At 36.5% G+C, this 20184-nt stretch overlaps 1 pseudogene across 1 annotated transcript; it reads left to right on the top strand.

Annotated features, from left to right (window-relative positions):
- Positions 1-17741: 17741 nt before the first annotated feature.
- On the top strand, positions 17742-19891 carry LOC116536915 (annotated as a pseudogene). Its single transcript, XR_004262869.1, has 2 exons — positions 17742-17768; positions 19472-19891. The product of XR_004262869.1 is annotated as a 10 kDa heat shock protein, mitochondrial pseudogene (transcript).
- Positions 19892-20184: the final 293 nt, after the last annotated feature.

Raw genomic sequence — 20184 nt, 5'->3', positions numbered from 1 at the left:
ACTAAATTATTAGTTAAATCTGTTTTTAAAATCATTCTAATTTCTTTTACTTGCAGCTATTAGATCTCTCAGTGGAAAACACACGGTTATGTTTTAAGAGGCAGCTCCCACTGACATAATAACAATGAGGTTTAGTGACCAGTGTGATGTTGGAAGAAGGTGCTGCTTTGATTCTGATTAGCAAAGGAGTCAGGTGAGAGGTTGAGAAATGTTAGCTGATAAAACAAAGAACTTGATCAGGATCAGGAGCTTCACGAAAGAATTAGCCTTTGCAAAGAGAGATAGATGTCTACTCCTCTGAGAAGAAAGAGAAGATGGGTTCACGTCCAGTCCTTTTGAGAAGGAGGGGAGACAGTTGAGGCAATTTACAGTAAATAATCTCAAACTTCATAAAATTTCAATAGGTCACTGGCAAGCAACAGAGGGATAGTGGTGGAGTAGAGGGGTGGGAATAAAAAGGAAGGTTGAGAAAAGCTAATGTAGGTAGTGCAACAGACATACTACAATAAACAAAAATCCAGCAACAGTAAAGGTAAAGTTGAGCTTGCAAGGAATGGCTTGAATCGTTCACTCCACTGTTGTGACTTGAACCATCAGCGCTTATAAATGCATCTAAAGCAGAAAGAGAGACTCTAACACAAGGTTAGGGACTAAGAGGTTGCTTATAGTAGAATGGACAAAGACATGAACCTTCGGTGGTGTTCAGCATGTGTGAACACCCACTGCAGGGACTTGGTGCATGTGTGTTGCATGGGTGAAGAACCGTGAATGAATGAATAAATAAATATATGTACATTTCCTTCTCTCTCAGTGTTCATTATCCAGTGTCTAGTATAGCCTATTTTTTGGCTTTTTGTTAAGAATAGCTGCATAGAAAGATATGCCAACATTTTGCAAAATTTGTGACCATCTGAGGAGAAATAGTCACTATTTCTTAAGGAAGAATTCCTAAGGAGAGAATTCTGGAAACAGGCATGTATGGTTGTAATTTTCAAAAATTACTAAAACATTCATTGTGTTTAGAACTTCTTTCTTTCTGGACTCAATGTTTTTTTATCTAAGTATGACAGGTAAGAATATTGATCATTGGCACTATTGCATTAAACATGCAAAATATTTCATGTAATTTTTACAATAACCATAAAACATACACACTATTTTCACCCCCATTGTTTAGATGAGAAAATCGAGGAATAAAGTAGCTCAATTTCACATCAAGAAAATGAAGGAGCTGGGTTTTGAACCTAGAATGCAAAGAGAAATGGGCCTGTAGGTCTAGGAACTATGCTAAATATATTCATAATTATATACTTAATTTTGAATTTTGAATTTTAAGCTTATTGGAGGACAAAACTATAGATGGCCATCAGGAAGAGCTTACAAGAAAGTTTTCAATATCTGCCAAATTCAGAAAAGAGTAACTTTTCAAGAGAATTAAAAAAAAAAAAGAAATTTTAAATAATTTTTTTTTTTTTTTTTTTGGCAGAGTCTCACTTGGTTGTCCAGGCTAGAGTGCAGTGGTGTGATCTCGGCACACTGCAACCTCCCTCTCCTGGGCCTAAGTAATTCTCCTGCCTTAGCCTCCCGAGTAGCTGGGACTACAGTTGTACACCACCACGCCTGGCCAATTTTTGTATTTTTAGTAGAGAAAATTTAGTAGATTTCACCATGTTGGCCAGGCTGGTCTCCAACTCCTGATCTCAAATGATCCACCCACCTTGGCTTCCCAAAATGTGGGATTACAGGCATGAGCCACTGCCCACTGTGCCCAGCCCTAAATAAATAAAATTCGAGGCAGCTTAAGTAATAATTTTTTACAAGGAATCTTCCCTTGCACTTCAGATTTGAAATGCACAAATCCCAGGTGTATGAGAGGGTGTGGCAAGGTATACTCAAATAAATGATTTATAAACTTCACAAAAAGTTGTACACATAATTTTTCCCCTAGGCATTAATTTTAGTATTATGATAATATATAAAAATTACCCTTTTATTGAAACGTAAAGCTAGTATACTTTTTAAACTAAAACATGAAGCTTAATATTCACTTTTCCATGATCTTAGGCTGTGTAGCTATCCTTCTTAGTATTCATTTTCCTCTATCTTTAAACGTAGACTAGGAATGTTTTTGAAAAACATTGTTCAAGGGCAGTAAGAAGATGTGGCACATTATCTAGGAATTAAAGATAACGTAATGTTATCTTTAGAAGAAAACTTTAAGACACTCAAATAATTCTAAAAGATATAGAGGCTGTATTTTCTTGATCTCTGCTCCTGAGTGGTTAGAATGATCCATGAATTGGAAGGACTTTGGTTTGCATTGTAGGGATGGGGTGCCCAATTCAGACCTTTGTAATAATTGATTTGCCATCACTGCTTGGTACTGAGAATACAAGTGCAGAAAGAGAAGCTGAGACGTAATTGCTGAAAAGTACGCTGTGTGTATTGAAAACCAGAAAATTTGCAGCTGCCGCACAGACGCCGTCATTGTGCAGATTTACAATGAACCACAAAAGAGACATGAGGTAAATGTAGGGTGTGTGCTGCAGGCCATTTTGATGAAATATCTGGGGGACAATTTAATACGAAATATCAGTTGGTAAAAGAGACCAGCTGCCCATTAAGAAGGATGACTCAAGCTAAAAATTCTAGCTCTTATTTTATAATGAAAGATTGCCGATATGTAAACTTTCATTTGGGAAAAAAAAAAAATAGTGCTGGGTTTGAATGTGTAATGGATATGCATGCAGTCTTCCAAAAATCTGAAGAAACAGTTTTTTTCCTGAATCTAGTGAAAATTCAAAACTTCTCTGGAAATCCAGCATGCAGGAACTTAGAAACTGTCTTAGATGACTTTCCTTTGTTCCTAAATCTTCCTGTGTATAGACATGGATCTCAGTGTACTCTCAGACATAGAAGCCTAAAAATTTTTATGTAGACAACCAGTGAATCCTTCTGTTCCAGCCTCCCATGAACCTCACTATTCAATATAATAGATGTATCTAGATTCTGAGTTTTCTGAGATTTCGCAGTGCAAATCAACTTACTTCTAACACCCCCTGCCAGCTTAGCTTTGAGCCTCCTCCAGGCTGCAAAGTTGATTATCACGTGTTCCTCTTCTTTCCAGTTTCCAGAATTTTATTGCTGTCATCTTCTGTTCTCTTTGTTCTTGTGGATTAAAGCCCTTATAAATATACGTCCCTTCAATTCACCAACGTTAGCTAGGCGTTCTGCTAACACTTACCAGAAAACATTTGAACAAGAAATCTGTTTTAAATGTTGAAATTCTGAGCATCTTGACAACAACAAAAGGAGGAATCTGAGTACTGAGGGTCTTCCTGGAATTCAAATTTTACTGTATCTATGTGGAAATAAAAGCATGTTTTAGAATAAACTTTAGATTCCTGTTGAATGCAAGGTTTATAAATGACCTCTACTTTTATGTTAAGACTTTTCAATTCCTGGCTGAGCACAGTGGTTCACACCTATAATCCCAGCACTTTGGGAGGCTGAGGCGGGCAGATCACTTGAGATCAAGAGTTCAAGACCACCCTGGCTAACATGGTAAAACCCTGTCTCTACTAAACATACAAAAAATTACCCAAGCCTGGTGGCACACGCCTGTAATCCCAGCACTTTTGGGAGGCCAAGGCGGGCAGATCACTTGAGGTCAAGAGTTCAAGACCAGTTTGGCCAACATGACAAAACCTCATCTCTACAATGAAAATTAGCCAGGTGTGGTGGCACACGCCTATAATCCCAGCTACTGGGGAGGGTAGGCAGGAGGATCACTTGAACCTGGAGGCAGAGGTTGCAGTGAGCCAAGATTGCACCATTGCACTCCAGCCTGGGTGACAGAGCGAGACTCCATCTCAAAAAAAAAAAAAAAAAAAGAAAATCAACTCCTTTGAAATGTATTTATCTCTGAATCCTACCTCTGTGAAACTTTCCTATTGATTTATTTCTAGTTAGTACATTTGCTGTCTCTTAAAAGGCAACACATCTTTCCCCAGCTCCTTTCTATATCTTTGTTTAGTAGCATTTGTTTTATCAGTCTTAAATCAAACAATTAATCCTTATTGACCTTCACCTTGCTTACACCTTAGTGCTCATTACCTTGCCAGGATGCTAACTTTCCAATGGGACTTGGCTCGATTCTAAAGGGAATACTACCAACCTTCACCTGTGCTAGCAGAAATAGAATTCACAGTCCTTGAAAATGTCCATGATAGAAGTGCAGAGTCCCTATAGCTATTGCCACCTTAAACTGAGCGTGTTCAAAATGGCCTTGGTAGGTGAGAAGTGGAGATTCTCTGATTCAGTTACCTAAAATAGCTCACTTCTCTCTCATCTCCATGTTACTCATGCTGCCCAGGCTGGCCGCAATGCTCTGTCACCTAGGTGTCATTTCCCCTTCCTTCTCTTTGTGCAGAAGCATAAGTTTTCTTCTCTCCCTTCTTCCCTTCTCCCTTCCTCCCTTTCTTCCTTCCTTTCTCTCTATTTTTTCTATCATATTAAGATCATATTGCACACACATTTTGTACCTTACTTTTTCTGTCAAAGCATTTTCCAACACCATTGGGTCTTTTGTGAGAATATTGTTTCAGTGGCTGATACTTCACTATTTAAACTTTCCTCAATTCATAAATTTCACTCACTCCTTTCCCTCCCACTTTAAATCCATGTACATCTGCTCAATGATGCTTCTTCCTGACTCTCTGAGAGTGATGCTGCTCCCCTCTTTCTTTTCAAGTATAAACATACACTTTTGATTCCACAGCCTCTACTGTTTGGCCTTAATGCACCTTTTCTTTTTGCTCTTTGATCTTTCAATTTCTGAAATCTGACTCTTTGCCTAATCATCTGAGATCATCTCATCAATAAGTAACCAACCCAAAAACCTTTTTTGACTTTGCTATGCTCTCAAAGCATTGTTCTAAGTGTTTTTCTTGGCTCATACACTAACGTATCTTACTGTCTGGTCACCTCAACCACTTTTTAATTTCTTTTGGTTAAACTTCTGTTGTCTCCATTCAACTTAAACTGCACTCAAGGCTACCAGAAGCCTCCTAGAAGGCCAAGGAGGTGCTTAAACTTACCTAGTGGCCTTTATTCAGTCTTTTTTTCCCTCAATGTTCTTCAAAATACCATGACATTTGCCCTTTCAGTTCATCTCCCAGACTCTCTGACCCCTCCCTCACTGTCTTTGTTTATGTCTTCTATACCAGCTACCATTTTAACTTCTATTCCATTCTGTTCATGCTTAGTTTGGTATTGTTGCACTTCTTGGTTTGTGGCAACCAAGTAAAGTATCATAAACATTTTGGAACTTGGATTCTTCTAGTCTTCTCAACAGGATTTACTAATATCTTCTGTCACCAGTAATGGTTAGTATGAGAAGCGAGTATCTGTATTAGTGTATTGTGCATATCTAGAATTAAATATTTTTAAATTTCATTAAACTGAATTATATGATGCTCTAATGTCTGTGTGTGTGTGTGTGTGTGTGTGTGTATGTGTGTGTGTGCACAGAAAGTGAGCACCGTAAGGCTAGTGAATATAGCTAAAAAAAGAAAATTGCTGAGAATCAAAAGGACTATTCAACAGTTCTAAATGTATGGGAGAAAAAAGGATTTAATAAGAATTACCAAAGGAAAAAACTTTTAGTAAAGAGATTCCAAGCTAAATTTGTTTTCGCTAATATACAAATAAAATAATTAGTGGGCCTCTTATTAATTGATAGTTATGTCAAAATTAACCTAAAGAAAAAGTAAGAGAGAAAATTGATTTAAGATATAAGAAGTCGTTTGGAGTCAAGCAAAGTTAATGAGAGAAACTAGATCTCTCTTAAGCTTGCAGGCAAAATAAACTTTAATTCAAAACCTGGTTGAATCTGTATTGGTGAGTAGGTAGAGCATATAGCAACTAGATCACAGGAAAAGTCCGTCTCACTGTCCTCTGAGCCAGAGCTGGTTGTTCTCACATTACACAGTCACCTTTAGAGCAAAGGTTAACATCACTCTTATATCAAAGTCTCTCTGCATCCTTAAAGGGATCCTTCAGCCCCATCTGTCATGAGAACAACATGGTCTTCGCTCTCTCTCTCTCTCCTCAGTTAGGTGATGCATGTTTTATTACAACACTTTAGTTTATCAAGTCCAGGGATATACACTTTTAAAAACAAGATCACATCTCCACATAAGATGCTCCCTTTGAAGATCTCTGGAAATAAAAAAAATCATGATGTTTATGGCCTACAGTACCAGCCCATCCTACAAAACTTGTAAATGTAACATCTGCCTACATATGAAATCTGTGATTATAAACTAAAGTTTGTAGCTGAGAGGCTTTTGTCCAGATGTCCCTGACATAAGTGAAAGTATGAGTACTTATGTTGAAGACTGTCTTAAAAAAGAGGATCTTTAAAAGGCTGTCACAAGTTAAAGTTTAGAATATGGCCCTCAAGGAAGGTCAGTCCTCCTTGCTCGCAGGGCACCTGGTTTCTGTTTTCTTTGGTCTTCTAACAAACCTGTTTGAAAGACAGATTCACAAACATCTGGTAGCTCTTGAGAGGCTGAGGCAGGAGAACCACTTGAACCTGGGAGGCAGAGGTTGCAATGAGTCAAGATTGCACCACTGCACTCTAGCCTGGGAGATGGAGGGAGACTCCATCTAAAACAAAAGTGCCTGAAGAGGTCCATCTATATCTTTAGATGTTCAAGACTGTAATCTACTCCAGGAAGAATATATAATACAACCTACACAGAAATTAACTTTATTGAAAGAACATTTGAAAAACCAAACATACTTCAGGAGTTGAAATAGTGTTACGTTTATCTTAAATATGTACTTCAAAGCAAGTTTGAAGGCAAACGCTAGAGTCTGCTCAGTTTTGGTCTTTTACATGTTTACTATCCGATAGCTGAGGCACATGAAGTTTCAACCCTCCTCCTACTCCTGTTCTCACCTCAAGAGGGTGAGGGTGAGGGAGAGCAGTCAGGATGAGGGTAAGTGGACTTTGGGAGCTGTATGTCAGAATGGGTGACCTCCCAGCACAGTAACTGCTAGTTCCCACCTGACCTTGGGTTTCATAGACAATCCCACAGTTTGTTATCCCTATGCGAAAGCAGGTGTCTCGGGATCCTGCCTAGTATGCTTGCTAAAGGGACCTCTCACATTCATTAATTCATTTGCCGATTTATTCAGTCAACACTGACAGTGCTTAATATGTGTCAGATACTAGGCTGTTTGTTGTAACAGAAAGATGAATAGGTGTCTGATCGCAGGAATAGAAGGGGGAAAAAATGACCCAAATATCTTGGATGACTTTTTCTTGACATTCTCCTGCCATCAGACCTACTGCACCTTGACTAGGTGATACCTTTCCCAAATCTTTCACTCTTTGTCTTGTAAAACAGACCCTTTCTGCATCTTAAATAGTCTTTTTTTTTTTCTTCAAGACAGAGTCTTGCTCTGTCACCCAGGCTGGAATGCAGTGGCATGATCTCAGATCACTGCAGTCTCTGCCTCCCAGGTTCAAGCTATTCTTCTGCCTCAGCCTCCCAAGTAGTTGAAATTACAGGAGCACACCACCACGTCCAGCTAATTTTTTATAATTTTAGTAGAGACAGGTTTCACCATGTTGACCAGGTTGGTCTCAAACTTCTGTCCTCAAGTGATCTGCCCGCCTCAGTCTCCCAAAGTGCTGGGATTACAGGCATGAGCCACCACACCTGGTCAATAATGTGATTATTTTACATAATGTTTTTCATAATGCTTTTTCACTTAATATAGGAATAATATTTTCTCCCATCATTAAATAGTCTTTTAAGTGTAGTTTTAATAGAATCATAAAGTCCCCTGTAACAGATACCCCATTCTTAACTAGTTCCATTTTCTAATGAATTTTTCTAAAATTTTTATTATGAATTACTCTGTGGTGGATATCCTATAAATATATGTGTGCATAAATGTAGCAGTGTCAAACTGTTGGTTGCCTATCCAATATCCACTATCCCCTTCTTCCTTAATGAAAGAACCCTGAGTGGTACCCTGAACATTGAAAATATCCTCCCCACCAGCTCCACGCTCTGTAGCAGCTTGGCGTGGTCATTTGCCTCACTGCTGCTTATATCACAGAAGTGTACCAGCTCTTAGATTGCTGCAAAAGTAACTGTGGCTTTTGCCATTACTTTTTAAAACTTGAATTACTTCTGCACCAACCTAAGAGGGCTTCCGGATTAAAACAATCTAAATCAGGGTGTCCCATGCCTTTTGTTCTGCACGGTCCTTCTTTCTGTCTAGAAAGTGCATGTGATTCATGCAAACCTGAGGAAGGAAGCCATGTCCTGAGGCCATTGAGGCCTGATCCTTGATGATGGCTGTCCTTGAACTAGCCACCCACAGAGTGTTCCCATACATCACCTTATATGAGCAATGTAAACCTGTTTCAATGTATTTCTTCTCAAATTCTCCACATGGCTATGTTTCACTATTTTCTTTGAGCGGTGGCTCAACAGAATATACTATTTTATAAACTTTATTATTTAAAATATGTTCACAGACACAGGCGGATCACTAGAGGTCAGGAGTTCGAGACCAGCCTGACCAACACAGAGAAACCCCGTCTCTACTAAAAATACAAAATTAGCCGAGTGTGGTGGCACATGCCTGTAATCCCAGCTACTCAGGAAACTGAGGCAGGGGAATTGCTTCAAACCAGGAAGCGGAGATTGTGGTGAGCCAAGATCATGCCATTGCACTCCAGCCTGGGCAACAAAAGTGAAACTTCATCTCAAAAAAAAAAAAAAATGTTCAATTGAAATTAAATTATAAGACAAATAATCCAAATAAAACATTTGAACCTAAAGGTTTGAATACACATTTCACTAAGAAGAAGAAAAAGGAGGAAAAGAAATGTAAATGGCTAATAAACACATAAGAAAATGTTCAACATTATTAATTGTTAGAAAATTGCAAAATAAAATCACAATAATATGCCCAGAAATTACTAATAAATTTTCATTTATTAGAATGTTTATAATTAAAAGAGACAGACAATATCAAGTGCTGGCAAAGATTGGAGAACTGGAATTCTATTGCATAGCCATTAAGAATTAAAATGACACAGCCACTTTGGAAAACAGTTTTGGCAGTTTCTCACAAAATTAAACATAAATTACCATCTGACCCAGCAATTCTACTTCTAGGAATCTATCTAAGAGAAATAAAACCATACATTCACAGCAACACATGAACACTAACTTTCATAGCAACATTATTTATCATAGCCAAAATGTGAAATTATCCAGTGGTTCCTGAATAAATCATAGTCGTACAGTGAAGTCTATATAGCAATAAAAATAAAAGATGTACTACTACTGCGGCAACATGGATGAAACTCAAAAACAGTGTGCTAAGTGGAAGAGTCATGTGATGCAGCAGTCCACATAGTGCGTAATTCCCTTTATATGAAATATCTGGAAAAGTAAATTTACAGAGCCAGAAAACAGATTCATGGTTGCTGAGGGCTGCTGGTCAGGGCTGGGAATAACTGCTAAAGAGACTAGTGGACATTTGGAGTGATGGAAATGTTTAAAAATGGGCGTGGTGACAGTTGTACAACTGCAATTTTACTAAAATCATTGAACTATACACTTACAATGGATAAATTTTGTTTTATGTAAACTAGACCTCAATAAATCTCTTTTTAAAAATACATCCAAATGTTTTCACTACAAGTTTACTATTGCGGTTAAAATTTTTGTTGTTGCCGAAACATCAATGCCTAATGGTAGAGACAAATTATGCTTGAGACAGTTTGAAAGTTTTCCTTAAGCATGAGATACTCTTTGTGCAGAAGAAAAATCTCATGCTGCAAATGTGAATGACTAGGAATAGAATGAAGAAAAGAACTCCTGAGATATATAAGGACCAAAATGTAAAACAAACAAACAAACAACAACAACAACAACAAAAAAAAAACCCTGCTGTTTAGGTCACTTCCCTTTCGAAAGCAGAAATATTTTGAAACCTTCCCAAATGAACAGATGGCCTAAACCCTTGGTCCAAAAATGGAACTATTTATTTAATTCTTCCTATGCATCAGGCACTGTGTTACACAGTTTTCAACACTGGTTTCTTACTAACTCACAACTCCATGAGATATTAAACATCACTTTACAAATGAGAAAACGGAGACTGAAGGAGGCTTAGCCTCCTCCCCGGTAGCAGGAGATGGCAAAGCAAAGCATCTGATCAAACCCAGTGTAATTCCCATGCTGGAGCTTACACTGTTAACCTCTACAATGGACTACTTCCTTCAAATCACCACGCCTCATCTCAGGGCTACAGTGTCTAGAAAAGCAAAAGGTACTTAGTAGGCAATCAGTAAACATTTGTCAAATGCCTTTCAGTTGTCATACATATGGAAGCAATATACGGTGCTCTTAACAATCTTGTAGAAATAAGCTGATTATTATCATAATTTTTTTGGTTAAGATATGTAGTTTCTTCTATTCTTAATTAGTAACACGAATGGGAGTGTTTTATAATGTGGGTCCTTCTTGTTTGCTTGGTTTTTTTTTGTTTGTTTGTTTGTTTTTTTACCCAAAGCAATGTTCCAGATTTTAGATACTGACCAACTCTTCCTCCTTTAGGAGGGTTAGCCTTTTTGATTTAGGAATACATCCTTGGGTCATCTTTCCCAAACTTCCACTCCATACTTCTAGAATGCTTTTAGACATTTTCTCCTATATGTCCTGACAAATCAAATCTTTTCTACCAGTCTCCGCTTCCTCGTTTTCTTATAACTATTACTGACAACAAAAATCTACCCGTCAAAAATCAGTCCTGTCACTCAGGCATTGAAATTTGATAGCCATGTCCAGTAAATGTCCAATTTCTATCATTTCTACCACCACAAGTTTTTCACATCACCTGACTCCAACTCCTATATGTAACTACCTCGTCATATGACTAGGCTTCTGTTACCAAGGAATCGATCCTGTATATCAACTTTTACTTTCATCCCATGGACAATTACCCTAGAAGAAAGTTCTCAATATCTTGTCAACTCCAACTCTGTTACTTCTCCTGAACATGGCTGGTTATAACTCAAATTGAAACCAGATGTAAATGGAGCCAACACAATTGCAACCACAAGTCAAAATGTCAAATGTCAATGTCAAGAAACTCACACAGCATGTTCTATGTGTCTGACTTATTTATTGTTGTTGTTTGTTTGTTTTTTTTCTTTGTTTTTTTGGGGAGAGAAGAGGGAGCTTTGATGAAAGCTGTTTGATTGTGAGCTACTTCTCGACAATGATGACAGAAAAATGGTAAAGCAGGAATAAATATTCATAAATGAGCTGGAAATACCTGCTTAGGGAGGGCTGTAGCTGATACTGACTAGCATGTTAGAAATTAAACTTATTTCCGTCTAAATTATGTAATAAAAATATAAACCAGTAGTTATATCAAATTCTTATTTTCACATATAAAAAAGTATATTTTTCTTTGAAATGCCATCATTTTCCTCTGGAGAAATTGGAATCAAACAAATAAACTATTTAGAAAAACTAAATCTCAGAATACATTTTTAAGACATAAAAACAATAACACAAAAATTCAGATTTTCAAAGTATTTATCACCAAGTTTAGTTTACTAACGTATTTGTCTATATGCAGCTCACAACAATGCTTTTCTTTTTTTTTCACAGAGTTCACAAAGTGTGGATAGCCTAGGATATTCAGAGCATCAATTGCGAAAGCCACTGAATACCTCAGAATTTCATTTTATTTGGTTTTTATGCAAAATTCATATGGAGTTACATAAAATTTTGCCTCTGAACATTTCCATTGTATTATACACTTATCAGTCAAAGAATATTTTTCACTTTGTAGGTTTATATATGAATTCATTTTCAGAGTGCCTTTATCTTGGTTTCTACTACATAGTCTCATCTCAGTGGAATTCTGCATTGCATTATCAATGGTGGGCTATCCTTCTCCAGGTGTATGTATTGTCAGTAACTTTACTATTGGGCTTTGTCTCTCTAGTAACTTCCATATAATACCAATTAATTGTTCTGTTGTAACTATTATTACAGTCAATTTAGCCCTTACTAAAAATTTGGTTTATTGTTAAGAATTTATTTCACCTGCTAAGAGTTTTTTAATATACTAACAAACTTAAAGTGATTTATTAAGCACATACTTTGTGCCAGATATTTGGCTAGACTCAGGGGAATTCAAAAACAAGTCAGAACAAATCCAGAGTCATCACATAATCTGACTTCAAAAGATATTATAAGGCTATAGTAACCAAAACAGCATGGTGTTAGTATAAAAATAGACATATACACCAATGAACAGAATAGAAACCCAGAATTAAAGAAACACATTTATAGTCAAGTGATTCTCAACAAAGCCAACAAGAACTTACATTGTGGAAAAACACCCTCTTCAATAAATGGTGCTGGGAAAATTGAATAGCCACATGAAGAAGAATGAAACTGGACCCACGTCCCTTAACATATATGAAAATCAACTCTCTTCTCTTCCATTGGTCTATGTCTCTGTTTTGGTACCAGTGGTACCAGCACCATGCTGTTTTGATTACTGTGGCCTTGTAGGATAGTTTGAAGCCAGGCAGCCTGATACTTCCAGCTTTGTTCTTTTTGCTTAGGATTGTTTTGGCTATTGTTAGGCTCTCTTTTGGTTCCATATGAAGTTTGAAGTGTTTTTTTTCCAGTTCTGTGAAGAAGGTCATTGGTAGCTTGATGGGGATAGCATTGAATCTATAAATTACTTTGGGCAGTATGGCCATTTTCACAATGTTGATTCTTCCCAACCATGAGCATGGAATGTTTTTCCATCTGTTCACGTCCTCTCTTATTTCAATGAGCAGTGGTTTGTAGTTCTCCTTGAAGAGGTCCTTTACATCCTTTGTTAATTGTATTCCAAGGTATTTTATTCTCTTTGTAGCAATTGTGAATGGGAGTCCACTTTTGATTTGGCTCCCTCTTCATCTGTTATTGGTGTATAGAAATGCTTGTGATTTCTGCACATTGATTTTGTATCCTGAAACTTTGTTGAAGTTGCTTATCAGTTTCAGGAGATTTTGGGCTGAGACAATCGGGTCTTCTAAATATACAATAATGTCATCTGCAAATAGAGACAATTTGGCTTCCTCTTTTCCTAATTTAATACCCTTTATTTCCTTTTCTTGCCTGATTGCTCTGGCTAGAACTCCCAATACTATATTGAATAGGAGGGTGAGAGAGGGCATCCTTGTCTTGTGTCAGATTTCAAGGGGAATGCTTCCAGTTTTTGCCCATTCAGTATGATATTGACTGAAGGTTTGTCATAAATAGCTTTTATTATTTTGTGATACATTCCATCGATACCTAGTTTATTGAGGGCTTTTAGCATAAAGGGCTACTGAATTTTGTCAAAGGTCACAGTAGCAACACCACACAGCTACAATCACCTGATCTTTGAAAAACCTAGGAAAAACAAGCAATGAGGAAAGGATTCCCTGTTTAATAAATGGTGTTGGGAAAACTGGCTAGCAATGTGCAGAAAGCTGAAACTGGGCCCCTTCCTGACACCTTACACTAAAATTAACTCCAGGTGGATTAAAGATCTAAACATAAGACCTAACACCATAAAAACCCAAGAAGAAAACCTAGGCAAAACCATTCAGGACACAGGCATAAGCAAGGACTTTATGGTTAAAACACCAAAAGCAATGGCAACAAAAGCCAAAATAGACAAATGGGATCTAATTAAACTCCAGAGCTTCTGTACAGCAGAGGAAACAACCATTAGAGAGAACCGGCAACCAACAGAATGGGAAAAAATTTTTGCAATCTACCCGTCTGACAAAGGGCTAATATCCAGAATCTACAAAGAACTAAAACAGATTTACAAGAAAAAAATAAACAAACCCATTCAAAAGTACGTGAAGGATATGAACAGACACTTTACAAAAGAAGAAATCTATGAGGCCAACATAGATGTTGTGGCACATATACCTCATGGAATACTATGCAGCCATAAAAAAATGAGTTCATGTCCTTCATAGGGACATGGATAAATCTGGAAACCATCATTCTCAGCAAACTGACACAAGAATAGAAAACCAAACACCACTTGTTATCACTCATAGGCGGGTGTTGAACAATTAGAACACATGGGTACAGAGAGGGGAGCATCACATACTGTGGTCAGTTCAGGGGGGTAGGGGAGGGACAGTGGGGGGTAGGGAGGGTGGGGAGGGATGACGAGTGGAGAAATATCAGATATAGGTGATGGGGGATAAAGTCAGTAAACCACCTCACCATGTATGTACCTATGCGGCAATCCTGTATGATCTGCACATGTACCCCAGAACCTAAAGTAAAATTTAAAAAATCAACTCAAAACACATTACAGACTTAAATTAAGACCCAAAACTATAAAAATACTAAAAAAACAAACAAACAAACAAACAAAAAACGAAAAACAAAACAAAACCTACGGAAAATCCCCCTGGACCTTGGTCTAGGCAAAGATTTTCTGACTAAGACCTCAAAAGCACAGGCAATAAAAACAAAAACCGCCAATGCAACTTAATTAAACTGAAAAGATTCTGCACAGCAAAAGAAGTAATCAAGAGTGAAGAGATAACCTGTTGAATAGTAGAAACTATTTGGAGATGATTCATCCAACAGGAACTGATATCCAGAATATACAAGGAACTCAACCAACTCAATAACAACAACTAAGCAATCCCATTAAAAAGTAAACAAGACATGAATAGACATTGCTCAAAAGAAGCCAAACAAATGGTCCACAGGTATGTGAAAAAATACTCAACATTACTAATCATAAGAGAAATGCAAATCAAAACCACAATGCGATAATCCTTTTATTTAGTCAAAATGGCTATTATAAAAAAGACAATATAATAGATGCTGGTGAGGATGTGGAGTAAAGGAAACTCTTACACACTGTTGGTGGGAATGTAAACCAGTACATCCTCTATGGAAAACAAGATGGAGATTTCTCAAAATCTAAAACTAGAATTACCATTTGATCCAGCAACCCCGCTATTTGGTATCTACCCAAGCAAAAAGAAAAAAATACATGAAAGGGTTACCTGCATTTGCATGTTTATTGCAGCATTATTCACAATAGCAGAGATATGAAATCAACCTCAGCATCCATCAATGGATGAATGGATAAAGAAAATGTGGTATATATACACAATGGATACTATATGGCCATAAAAAAAAGAGTGAAACCATGTCATTTGCAGCAACATGGATGGAACTAGAGGTCATTATCTTAAGTGAAATAATCCATGCACAGAAAGACAAATGTCACATGTTCTCACCTATAGGTGGGAGCTAATAAATTTGATTACATGGAGGTAGAGAGTGGGAAGATAACAGAGACTGGGAAAAGTGAGGAGGAGGAAGAAAAGAAGTGGCTTAAAGGTGCAAACATAGAGTTAAATAGAAGGATTAAATGCAGTGTTTGATTGCAGAGTACAGAGACTATAGTTAACAAGAACTCATTGTACTTTGACTTGATCACTACGTCTTATATACATGTAACAACATTTCACGAGTACCCCATAAATTTGTACAAATTAAAAAAAAAAAAAAATTTGCCCTAGAGAGGATAAAATTCGCTAAGACAAAAGGCCTTTCCTTAAATAACAGTGTGAGCTAATCAGAGATTATCAACTTGATCATCTTTTTTCCCTCTGCTATAGACCAATAAATGATTAGTTGTTAATTGTTCCAAGGAAAAATATTAGAATCAAACAGAGACCATCGTCTGAATTTGCTGGTTTGGCTGGTTTAGTAATATACAATTGAATTACAACTAGAAGCTAGAATTCTAGAATTTCAGAAATGCCTTTTACATGCATTATTTTATTTTTGCATCACAAACTCTAAACATTAAAGAAAACAGATCTTTCCTGCCTACTTTACTAGTAAGACACAAGGGGCTCACAGAGGACAAGATTATTGTTTGAAGATGTGTGTATTTATAAGCCTCCAGGACATCTCATTCCTAGTTGGTTTTTATTCCAAGAGATTATATGGGATTGGTAGTGATACATTATAGACATTTGATAAATGTAAATTCAATACATATTATTATTAAGAATTGTATTAGTAACAATTATAAAATTATTAATATTCTTAATAATAAACTTCTGATACTTGATGCTACAATTTCATTCTAATCCAATATGTTTACATGAGGTCTGCTTATTTGAAAGGTCTTTCAACCACAATAATAATTTTAAAAAACCTCAAATCAAGTGCAATGAAGAGTTTCTTTCCATGGGGAAAAATCTTTAAGCTGCACTCTAAATTCCACAATAAAGAAATGTCTCACTTCAAAAATCAATATTAGATTCATCTCAGAATAACAAAAGTACATTAATATTATGGAAAGTGCTTATCAGAACTATCAGATAGCAGAATCCCAGCATGTCATTGTTCCTTCTTTCTCCTTTGTCGTCTTCAATGAGAAGACCTTTTTATAGCTTAATGTTACGATTTAGAACACTGAAAACATATAAGATGATAGATAAAATATCACCTGTCTCCATAGACAGTCTTCCAGAATTTTTATTTTTAATGTGCTAAGATTCTGCATCTGTTAGTTCCCAGTTGATTACTCAGAATTGTTTGTCCTGCCAAATATCAACTACCAACTCTTTATTTTTATTTCTAAGTCCTGACCGCTCCTCTCCTATTAAATTGAAGAATCAGGGAATCTGCAGAAGGAATTACAATTGCCCTACCTTACAGGAATTGTGTCAAAGTTAATGAAATAAACTATTAAGTGCTCTGACTTTCATAAGATAGGTATGACAATAAATGCAAAGTTTTATCCATCACATGAAAGTGTCATCATTTATGCTTTGTCAAAAATTAAAAATATGGCATAAAAACTTTCCTTGAAATCAGCTAGAAATCTTTATAGGAGCTTGATTGCTCCTAAAAGAATGACTGTTGAATTCATTTCTTGTATTGGGATATATCCATTTACTATGAGCTTTAATAATGGAGACTTTTTATTGGGTCACATAATATACTGGTATGTGTCATAATAGGCCCATTCTTGGTGCAGTGACTAGATGGAGCATGTTTTAGCTTGGCTTTTGGACAGCCTCCATCAGTGACTCATGATGCTCATCTCTATAGCCAAGAGGGCATTTAAAGGACTAACTAAAGATCTCGAAGGTGGCCTCTTGTCTCATCAGTAAACCTTACCATCTAAGGGACACTCTGGACACTGGAAGGTTCCAAATCCTCTCTTACAGTATCGAAATATTTGTAGTGGATTTTCAAAAGACTGATGGTTTGTTTCTGTCTTTCTCTCAACACCCAGGGGCCAGTACTTTACATTGTGTCTAGGCCTTGTATTGCCTAAAATAAACATCCACTTACAAAACGGTGATTTCTTCCCCTTACTTGGAAAGGAAAAATCTCTGAAATAACTCACCAAAGGTTTCATTTTTGATGGGGACGTCTATTAGTAACATGGTTGGGAAAAGCCAATTAATGCAAGGATGGTGCATAACAGCAGATAAGTGCAACACGTTGTCTTTATGCAATACCTTGAATTACTCATTTCAAATGACCACTTGAGGGCGCCAAAGCAGAAGCAATAAGAGTCCTTAGTCCTGTTAGCTCTTCAGAAAACTGCTTGCATTTCTGTTTACGGAGATGGTCTTGCTTCAAACACCACTCAAGGTAAAGAGTACCTTTAAAACTGGCAGATATGATAAGATAAATATTTTCACTTTACTATCTTTGGTTACTTCCAAACTGTGCGACAAAGCTGAGTTGTGCTGTCACATGGAAATACATTCCTTTATTCTCAGCATGAACATCACATGAAATCAAGACTTCCATCCAAACACATTGGACATAATTTAATTCATTTTCATTCAAAGTTCTTACTTCACCTTCAATTGTTTCCTGACTATTTCTTTCCCACTAGCATTCTTCTACTTCTCTGACTCCATTGTACAATCAAGGGTTTAAATTCCGTTTGTTACGCTAATCTCAAAGCCATTTAAGTAATGACATGGCAGTCTGCTTGCTAGAATGTTACAGTGGATACTTTAGTCTTTCTTTTCTAGTCCATGGTGCTTTGAACCTACATCTTTAAGCTCTTATGTCTCTATATCTTGATTACTTATTTACACGTCTTTTCCCAATAGACCATGAGATCTTTGAGTGCAAGAAATGGGTCTTAAATGTACCTTTCTGTCTTCTGTTTAAGCTCTCAACAATAGTTGCCTAAGTGAGAAAAGAAGAACATAATTCTTGATCTCAAGTAGAATTTATTCTGATAGGGAACGTGAGTCAGGCACCTTGAAAAGTTAAACAATATTAAAGAAGTTAATACAATGTCAAAATATGAGTTTTCTATAGTGGTGTTGTCCAACAGAAACATGAGAGGCACAAAGTAACTGAAAATTTTCTAGTAGCTACATTAAGAAGGTAAAAGGTAACAAGTAAAATTAATTTTAATCATATATTTAATCAAATACATCCAAAATCTTACCATTGCAACATTTGAAAAATAGAAAACATTTATTATGATATACTTTACCTTTTTTATCTTTGAAATGCGCTATGTATATTGAGATAGATAGGCAGGTAGATAGATTTTTTTTTTCTTTTTTACATGGAGTCATCCTCTGTCACCCAGGCTGGAGTGCAGAGGCCTGATCTTGACTCATTGCTACCTCCACCCTTCCAGGTTCAGCCTCCCAAGTAACCGGGATTACAGATGCCCACCACCACACCTGGCTAATCAACTCTTAATCAATCAATATCAACAAAGCATACTTCACATTTTTCGTGGAGTTTGTGCTGCCAATTTATATAACACTGTTAATTACAATAGAAATCTTCTGAATACTGATTTCTAAATATTTCTAATAATATTTATTATTGTTTAGAAGTATAAAAAGATTTTATTTCAACATAAGTTCTCATGCATGTCTACCTAATCACAAATATGCTTTTTCTTTCTATTGGAGCTTCAAATTTATATTATTTACATGTAGTGTGATATCAGTGACAGAATATAAACCACATTGTCATTTCTTTTGTCTTTAATTATTAAATATATAGTAAACATTTATTAGTTTCAAGAAAATCTTGAATTGGAATTAGCAGCATAGGACATTTTTGAAAAGTCTTCCATGACTTAACGCATGAGTTTTGGTAAAAGAACTTAAAATCATTAGAGTCCTAGTCTCTAATGATTCTTTAAACATTAGAATCTTTCAACAGTCCTTCAAACTTGCAGTGATTCCTAGAATACACCGTAAACACTGAACAAGCATATTCATTAAATATTTTGAAAAGTCTGTCTGAAAAAAACTGCATACATACTGTATGTATCATAGCACAGAATGAAAGAATAAAGAAATAAACAGGCGTTTAGAAAGTTTCTCCCACTCTTTGACCGAGTATTGGTTGAAAGGAGTGCTGCTGAAACTGTAACCAAAGGAGGCATTATGCTTCCAGAAAAATCTCAAGGAAAAGTATTGCAAGCAACAGTAGTCGCTGTTGGATCGGGTTCTAAAGGAAAGGGTGGAGAGATTCAACCAGTTAGCGTGAAAGTTGGAGATAAAGTTCTTCTCCCAGAATATGGAGGCACCAAAGTAGTTCTAGATGACAAGGATTATTTCCTATTTAGAGATGGTGACATTCTTGGAAAGTACGTAGACTGAAATAAGTCACTATTGAAATGGCATCAATGTGAAGCTGCCCATTCCACTGAAGTTCTGAAATCTTTCATCATGTAAATAATTTCCATATCTCTCTTTTATAATAAACTAATGATAACTGATGACAAAAAAAAAAATTCCAGTATACTAGACACTGTCATCACAGTAGACATTAATTTCATAATTACCTTAAATTCTTCTTTGGAGATATGAAAGATTCAAAAATATCTGTGCCATGCAGTTGTGAAGCAACACTTCTTCATATCTTTGGAAGTAAATCCTTTAAGACAAAAGGCACCCACATTGCTAATTGAACAGCATCTCTTCTATTGCAAGACTCAACTAAAGCGAAAAAAAAAGTGCTTTCGATTTTTCCAATTTGGATTCAGTAGATCATTGATATTGTTGGAAAGGTCTTG

Source organism: Sapajus apella, unplaced genomic scaffold, assembly GCF_009761245.1.
Source record: "Sapajus apella isolate SASKATOON/1434 unplaced genomic scaffold, GSC_monkey_1.0 scaffold105, whole genome shotgun sequence".
Classification (NCBI taxonomy): Eukaryota; Metazoa; Chordata; class Mammalia; order Primates; family Cebidae; genus Sapajus; species Sapajus apella.
Note: the sequence above shows the minus strand (reverse complement) of the source record. Positions and strands in the feature narration are given on the sequence as shown.